The following is an 8,985-nucleotide window of genomic DNA, read 5'->3' as shown; positions in this document are numbered from 1 at the left end:
AGACTGAGCCTAAGCAGACCAGAAATAAAATAAGAGAAGGAAAAAAAAAAATGAAATAGAAGAAAAACAGACATAAGAGTGTCTATAGAGACAGGAATTCAACAAGGATCTAACCACAGTTATTTGTATTTAAAAGGCAAAGTCATTCTCATTTGTTGGTTTCTGTCTTACTTTAAATCGAATTCTATTTGATGCACTAAAGGGTTTTACAATATAATGGATTATGAATAATCAGTCAGTTGTTCAGTCATTTCCAAATCTGTCTAACACCTACTCCTAGAGCTTGCTGAAACTCATGTCCATTGAGTTAGTAATGCCATCCAACAGTCTCATCCTCTGTCATCCCCTTTTCCTCCTGCCTTCAATCTTTCCCAGCATCAGAGTCTTTGCCAATGAGTCAGTTCTTTGCATCAGGTGGCCAAAGTATTAGAGTTTCAGCTTCAGCATTAGTCCTTCCAAAGAATATTCAGGACTGATTTCCGTTAGGATGGACTGGTTGGGTCTCTTTACAGTCCAAGGGACTCTCAAGAGTCTTCTCCAACACCACAGTTCAAAAGCATCAGTTCTTCAACACACAGCTTTCTTTATGGTCCAACTCTCACATCCATACATGACTACTGGAAAAACCATGGCTTTGACTGGATGGGCCTTTGTCCACCAAGTAATGTCTCTGCTTTTTAATATGCTGTCTGGGTTTGTCATATCCAAATCACTGATGGCTCAGATGATAAAGCATCTGCTTGCAATGCAGGAGACCTTGATTCGATCTCTGGGTCAGGAAGATCCCCTGGAGAAGGAAATGGCAATGCACTCCAGTACCCTTGCCTCCATGGAATCATGGATGGGGGAGCCTGGTAGGCTACAGTCCATGGGGCCAGGAAGAGTCAAACACCACTGAGTGACTTCAATTTAGGTATGTCATAGCTTTTCTTTCAAGGAGCAAGTGTCGTATTTCCATTGCTGCAGTCACCATCTGCAGTGATTTTGGAGCCCAAGAAAATAAAATCTGTCACTGTTTCTATTGTTTCACCATCTATTTGCCATGAAGTGATGGGACTGGATGATGCCATGACCTTCGTTTTTTGAATGTTAAGTTTTAAGCCAGCTTTCTCACTCTCTTCCTTCACTTTCATCAAGAGTCTGTTTTGTTCCTCTTCACTTTCTGCCGTAAGAGTGGTGTCATCTGCATATCTGAGGTTATTAATATTTCTCCCCGCAATCTTGATTGCAATCTAGATTCCATATGAGTATCAGATCAGTTCAGTTCAGTTGCTCAGTCGTGTCTGACTCTTTGCAACCCCATGAATGGCAGCACGCCAGGCCTCCCTGTCCATCACCAACTATGTAAATATATTCCAGCTATCAGCTAACTTGGAATGGTCTCTAGGGATTTACGGTTCTCTTAAATCCTATATATATATATATATATATATATATATATATATATATATATATATATATATATATATATATAAATAAATGTTTTCTAAGCATATATATCTATACAAATATCTTTATTGTCTTATCAAGTTTTCATGTGTTCCCCACAGTCATATCATCTACAACTAAAAAATATATTTGATTGTTCTTTCCCCAGTTTATATATTCTTTCTATTGCATTATCTAGAACCTTCTATTGCTTCTTGGCCTTTTGGCTAAGATCAAGTGTAGCTAGAGCCTTCTAAACAATTTTATAAATTTTATTGAACTATAGTTATTAACAAGTTGTTTAATTTCTGCTTAAAGCTAAGTGACTCAGTTAACAAAAATACCTTGTTTTTCATTTTCTCTTCCATTGGTTCATCACAGGAAATCAAATATAGTTCCCTATGAACTGCCTCTTGAGAAACCTATATGCAGGTCTTGAAGCAAGAGTTAAAACTGGACATAGAAAAACAGACTGGTTCCAAATAGGAAAAGGAGTACTTCAAGGCTGTATATTGTCACCCTGCTTATTTAACTTCTATGCAGAGTCCATCATGAGAAACGCTGGGCTGGAAGAAGCACAAGCTGGAATCAAGATTGCTGGCACAAATATCAATAATCTCAGATATGCAGATGACATCATCCTTATAGCAGAAAGTGAAGAAGAATTTAAAAGCCTCTTGATGAGAGTGAAAGAGGAGAGTGAAAAAGTTATCTTAAAGCTCAACATTCAGAAAAGGAAGATCATGGCATCTGGTCCCATCACTTCATGGGAAATAGATGGGGAAACAGTGGAAACAGTGTCAGAATTTATCTTTTTGGGCTCCAATCACTGCAGATGGTGATGCAGCCATGAAATTAAAAGACGCTTACTCCTTGGAAGAAAAGTTATGACTAACCTTGATAGCATATTGAAAAGCAGAGACATTACTTTGCCAACTAAGGTCCGTCTAGTCAAGGCTATGGTTTTTCCAGTGGTCATGTATGGATGTGAGAGTTGGACTGTGAAGAAAGCTGAGTGCCGAAGAATGGATGCTTTTGAACTGTGGTGTTGGAGAAGACTCTTGAGAGTCCCTTGGACTGCAAGGAGATCCAACCAGTCCATTCTGAAGGAGAACAGCCCTGGGATTTCTTTGGAAGGAATGATGCTAAAGCTGAAACTCCAGTATTTTGGCCACCTCATGCGAAGAGTTGACTCATTGGAAAAGGCTCTGATGCTGGGAGGGATTGGGGGCATGAGGAAAAGGGGAAGACAGAGGATGAGATGTTTGAATGGCATCACTGACTCAATGGACGTGAATCTGAGTGAACTCCGGGAGATGATGATGTACAGGGAGGCCTGGTGTGCTGCGATTCATGGAGTCACAAAGAGTCAGAAAGGACTGAGTGACTGAACTGAACTGATACTATACAGTAGGGCCTTGTTTTTTATCCATCATATATGTAATAGTTTGCATCAATTCCCTCCCTCACCCCACTTGGCAACCATAAGTCTTTTCTCTATATCTGTGAGTGTGTTTTATGTTCATTTGTGCTGTATTTTATGTTGCACATGGAAGTGCTCTCATATGGTACTTGTCTTTTTAAAAAATAACTTACTTCACTTAGTCCAAGTAAGACAGTAGGTGTTGCAAGAAGGCATCAGAGGGCAGACACACTGAAACCATAATCACAGAAAACTAGTCAATCTAATCACACTAGGACCACAGCCTTGTCTAACTCAATGAAACTAAGCCATGCCCTGTGGGGCCATCCAAGACAGGCGGAACATGGTGGAGAGTTCTGACAGAATGTGGTCCACTGAAGAAGGGAATGGCAAACCACTTCAGCATTCTTGCCTTGAGAACCCCATGAACAGTATGAAAAGGCAAAATCATAGGATACTGAAAGAGGAACTCCCCAGGTTTTTAGGTGCCCAATACATTACTGGAGATCAGTGGACAAACAAGTCCAGAAGAATGAAAGGATGGAGTCAAAACAAAAATCAATACCCAGTTGTGGATGTGACTGGTGAAAGAAGCAAAGTCTGATGCTGTAAAGAGCAATATTGCATAGGAATCTGGAATGTTAGGTCCATGAATCAAGGCAAATTGGAAGTGGTCAAACAGGAGATGGCAAAAGTGAACATTGACATTCTAGGAATCAGCGAACTAAAATGGACTGGAATGGGTGAATTTAACTCAGATGACAATTATATCTACTACTGTCGACAGGAATCCCTTAGAATAAATGGAGTAGTCATCATGGTCAACAAAGAGTCCGAAATGCAGTACTTGGATGCAATCTCAGAAACGACAGAATGATCTCTGTTCATTTCCAAGGCAAACCATTCAATATCACAGTAATCCAAATCTATGCCCCAACAAGTAATGTAGAAGAAGCTGAAGTTGAACGGATTGGGGGCAGGAGGAGAAGGGGATGACAGAGGATGTGATGGCTGGATGGCATCACAGACTCGATGGACATGAGTTTGAGTGAACTCCGGGAGTTGGTGATGGACAGGGAGGCTTGGCCTGCTGTGATTCTTGGGGTTGCAAAGAGTCGGATACGACTGAGTGACTGAACTGAACTCACCTAATCTGATAATAATCTCCATCCATGTTGCTGCAAATGGCATGATTTCATTATTTTTAATGGCTGAATAATATTCCATTGTTTATATATACCACATCTTCTTTACCTACTCTTCTGTCAATGGAAATTTAGGTTGTTTCCATGCATTGATTATTGAAAATAGTGTTATTGTGTAAACAATTTTATCATCTAAGTCTTCTTTCTACTTCATAGGGGAATGGTCTAGTAAGTCATAATTAAGTGGAACTTGTTTAGAATTTTCTATGAAATGTGTTATCATATTTTAATAAACATGTATTTATTCTTTTGAAAGTTATTAGTTAGAGTCTTTTAATTTTAACAATGTTTATTTGGAATCAGTATTAATTTACAAAACTATATGAAGAGGTGCAAAGTTGATCCATTTTAAAATGCTAATTTCCCCCTCACTCTTTACATTGCTCCATGATACTTCCTTTATTTAAGCAAGATATAGTTTGTTCTATGCTTACCTTCTCAACAAAAGGAGGACACAGCAAAATATGGAAATCAACAAAGTCAGTGCTATGCTGTTGAGTTTCAAATGCTCAAGCTTTGAAGTATTCAGGACATAAACAATACATTTGGAAATAAAGTAGATGAAGAGGCAAGCTGTCTCCAGGTCAAATAAAAGTTCTTTGGAAAAAAGGAAATCATAAACTTGAGAGGAAAACACAAAATTGTGTCTCTGTATCCTTTCTTGACCCCATCCTTGGGTCAGTTTGTATATGATGAGGTTAAAGGGCAGCAGGACATTCCAAAGCAGAGGAGATCTATGTCTTCCCTGGGAAAGCAACTCTCTGCCTTTTCTGAGGGAAAGCAATTGCACCAGCTATGGGCAGTAATTTAGTGTAGTAGGCAGCCTCTGACATGGCCTCCAGATATCTGAAGTATTGAGTATCAGGCCCTGTGCTATCCTATCACCTTAATTGTGGACTGGACCTAGATATCTTCTTCTATTAAATAAAATATAGCATTCCTGAGACTATGGCTTTTATCTTTCTATTTTTTTTCTTTTTGGTGAACTCACTCTAGAGGAAAAAAGTTGCCATGTTATGAATGGTCCTATGGAGGAACCCAGAAGAAAACAAACTGGTCTCTGGTCTACAGTAAGTGAGGACTTGAGTACTGCCAACAGTCATGTGAGATGGTTTAAGATATCTGCAGCCTTAGACATTATCTTGCTTGCAGCCTTGTGAGATGTTCTGAACCAGAGAAAGAGCTAAGCCTGGATTCCTGAACCAGTGGTGATATGATAATATATGTCTGTGGTTTTAATCCACTAAATTTCAACAAGACTTTTTTTCACAAAGCAATAGAAAGTTCATGTAGATATCATTATGTGAAACATTTCTACAGATAGATTTCAAATTGGTTGTCACCTCAATGCAGATATATTAAAATGCTATCTTTTTTATCGGTGACTAGTACAGTCTTTAAAAGCTGTGTAAAGTTCAATTTAGACCCAGAAGGTTATAAGAGTAATAGAAGCAACCAAATATTTCTGTACCTTTGACAGTGGTATGATATTTACTGTCATGCCAGTAAGAAAAAGCTGACACTTTAGAGGTCTTGCAGAAGGTAAAAAGGGATGAGTTACCTGTCAGTTAATTTGATAAAAGACTGAGTACAAAATGTTAAAATGCATATCTCAAAGGATCCAGTGTGTTCAGTTAGCAAAGACTAGCTAGTACTCCTACCCCACAGACACTTTAGACACATAAAGTTCTCAAATATCCCACACGTCATCTTTAGGAAATTGTTGAGAATTAAGGTGACTCAGTGGAGAAGGAAATGGCAACCCACTCCAGTGTTCTTGCTTGGAGAATTCCAGGGGCAGGGGAGCCTAGTGGGCTGCCGCCTCTGGGGTTGCACAGAGTTGGACATGACTGAAGTAACTTACCAGCAGCAAGGTGACTCGGATTAAATTCATACAGTAGGGAGAACTCGATCTCAAAATATAATTCAAGATAATTTCAAACAAACAAAGGAATAAACAAGTGTTGGTAGGCAAGTTCCATTTCATATGCATACTAGATTTTTTTTAGCTGAAATTCAAACTACAGTGATAAAATAATGCTTTGTTTCTCCCATAATTTGGAAATAGAATAAACTATTGATATACTGATAATTCGGTGATTTGAATTATCTTTACTTCTTTCAAATATGGACCATTTTGTCCTTGTCTACCTTTGAATAATTATCTGTCAAAATGTATGGGGAAATTCTAACAATTAAAAGTGACACAAATTATAAAGTAGCCATAGTTAATTTTAACAGAGAAGATGTAGGGCCCTTATTTAAAATAATTAACCTCCAATTAAAATAAATAAATTTATATTAAAAAAAGAAGAAGAAAGCTTAAAAAATATTTTCATAAACATTTTATTAAATTTTAAATTCACATGCTAAATATCCTTTTTGCCCTTTTCTTCCAAATGTAATTGCTTGTAAGACTATAGTATAATACTAAAATTCAGATTTCCCCAGTTTTTCTTGTGTGTATGTTTGTGTATTTAACTCTATAAACTTCTATCACATGTGAGCACAGGTTCATATATCTATTATCACAGAGCCAAAATATAGGACAGCCCCATAATCACAGTTCAGTTCAGTTCAGTCGCTCAGTCGTGTCTGACTCTTTGTGACCCCATGAATCACAGCACGCCAGGCCTCCCTTTCCATAACCATCTCCTGGAGTTCACTCAGACTCACGTCCATCAAGTTAGTGATGCCATCCAGCCATCTCATCCTCTGTCATCCCCTTCTCCTCCTGCCCTCAATCCTTCCCAGATCAGAGTCTTTTCCAATGAGTCAACTCTTCTCATGAGGTGGCCAAAGTCACAAGTAGTTGGTAAAGCCCAAGGAGGCTGGAACTCCCAGATCAAGGAGTTGTCAGGTTTGACTTTTTCGAGGCCTCTCTCCTTAGCTCACTCTACCCCCATATGATCTTGTCTTTTAGTCTGTGTGTGCCTGGCATCTCTTTGCATGACCTCATTTCTTCTTACAAGGACACCAGTTAAGATTTGATTAGGGCCTGCCCTAATGACTTTCTGTTAATGTAATACTTCTTTAAGGACTTATCTACAAATACACTTACATTGTGAGGTAATTGGGGTTAGGGGTTCAACATATGAATTTGAGGGAACACAATTCAGCCCATAATAGGGACATTTCAAAAATGTTATATAAATAGAAATATGTGTCAAGTAACCTATAGGGATTGCCTCTTTTTCTTCTGTTCAGCATAATTCCCTGGAGTTTCATTCAAGTTGTTGCATGTATCATTGTTTTGTTTTCTTTTATTGCCAAGAAGTATTTAGTTTCAGTTCAGTTCAGTTCATTTCAGTCGCTCAGTCATGTCTGACTCTTTGCAACCCCATGTTTCACAGTACGCCAGGCCTCCCTGTCCATCACCAACTCCGGGAGTTCACTCAGACTCACATCCATCGAGTCCGTGATGCCATCCAGCCATCTCATCCTCTCTCGTCCCCTTTTCCTCCTGCCCTCAATCTCAGCATCAGAGTCTTTTCCAGTGAGTCAACTCATCGCATGAGGTGGCCAAAGTACTGGAGTTTCAGCTTTAGCATCATTCCTTCCAAAGAAATACCAGGGTTGATCTCCTTCAGAATGGACTGGTTGGATCTCCTTGCAGTCCAAGGGACTCTCAAGAGTCTTCTCCAACACCACAGTTCAAAGCCATCAATTCTTCGGCGCTCAGCTTTCTTCACAGTCCAACTCTCACATCCATACATGACCACAGGAAAAACCATAGCCTTGACTAGATGGACCTTAGTCGGCAAAGTAATATCTCTGCTTTTGAATATGCTCTCTAGGTTGGTCATAGCTTTCCTTCCAAGAAGTAAGCGTCCTTTAATTTCATGACTGCAGTCTCCATCTGCAGTGATTTTGGAGCCCCAAAAATAAAGTCTGACACTGTTTCCATTGTTTCCCCATCAATTTCCCATGAAGTGATGGGACTGGATACCATGATCTTCGTTTTCTGAATGTTGAGCTTTAAGCCAACTTTTTCCCTCTCCTCTTTTACTTTCATCAAGAGGCTTTTTGGTTCCTCTTCACTTTCTGTCATAAGGGTTAATTAACTATTTATTCTTTGAAGAACATCTGGGCTGTTTATATGCTTTAAGTTATTTTGAGTAAAGTTGCTATGGACATTTGTGTGCAAGTTTTATGTGAACATACATTTTTATTCCTCTGGAATAAATAGGCAAGAAAGCAATTTATGCTTTATATTGTAGCTGCACATATAAGTCCCCCAACTCTTTTCCTGGGTGACTGTACCATTTTTACATTTCCACCAATAATGTATAAGTAATTCAGTTTCTCTGCATTTTTACTAGAGTTTGGTGTTCTCACAATTTTTAAAATTTTGTTATTCTGATAAGTGTACAATGACATCCCTGTGGTTGCATTTTCTCGATGGCTAATGATGCTGAAAATCCTTTAACATGCTTCTTTGCCATCTGTATATCCTTCTAAGTAAAAGATATGTTCATGCCTTTCACTCATTTCCTCATTGAAATTTTTTAAGCTGATGAGTCTTGAGCGTTCTTTATATATTCTAGATACCAATCCTATGTTCCCAAGTATGAAATTTGTCTTTTCATCTTCTTCCCATGGTCTTTCCTTGTGTTGTCAAGGAACTTCCTTTGAGGCATTGGAATTCTATATTAGACTAAAAATTCTAAAATGCTATGTTCTGAAGTATGACAAATTATCAAGATCTATAGAGACTCAGTCAAAAACAATGCAGCAGTTATACCATAGATTTAAGTATTATAGATTACAGAAATAATCTTTATGTTTTCTGAAGATTTCCAGAGAATATCATAATTTATTCATTTATAATAATAACAGCTAATATTTATAGTGAATTTAGCAAGTTCTAAATACAACTTTACATGCATTTATTCATATAATCCTTCTAACTGTATTATATAGCTCTTT

At 38.2% G+C, this 8,985-nt stretch overlaps 1 pseudogene; it reads left to right on the top strand.

Moving 5' to 3' along the window:
- Nucleotides 1–1,635: 1,635 nt before the first annotated feature.
- On the top strand, nucleotides 1,636–1,769 carry LOC138070577 (U2 spliceosomal RNA; annotated as a pseudogene).
- Nucleotides 1,770–8,985: the final 7,216 nt, after the last annotated feature.

This window comes from Capricornis sumatraensis, chromosome 23 (assembly GCF_032405125.1).
Source record: "Capricornis sumatraensis isolate serow.1 chromosome 23, serow.2, whole genome shotgun sequence".
NCBI lineage: Eukaryota > Metazoa > Chordata > Mammalia > Artiodactyla > Bovidae > Capricornis > Capricornis sumatraensis.
The sequence above is the reverse complement of the archived record's forward strand: the minus strand, read 5'-3'. Positions and strand labels throughout refer to the sequence as shown.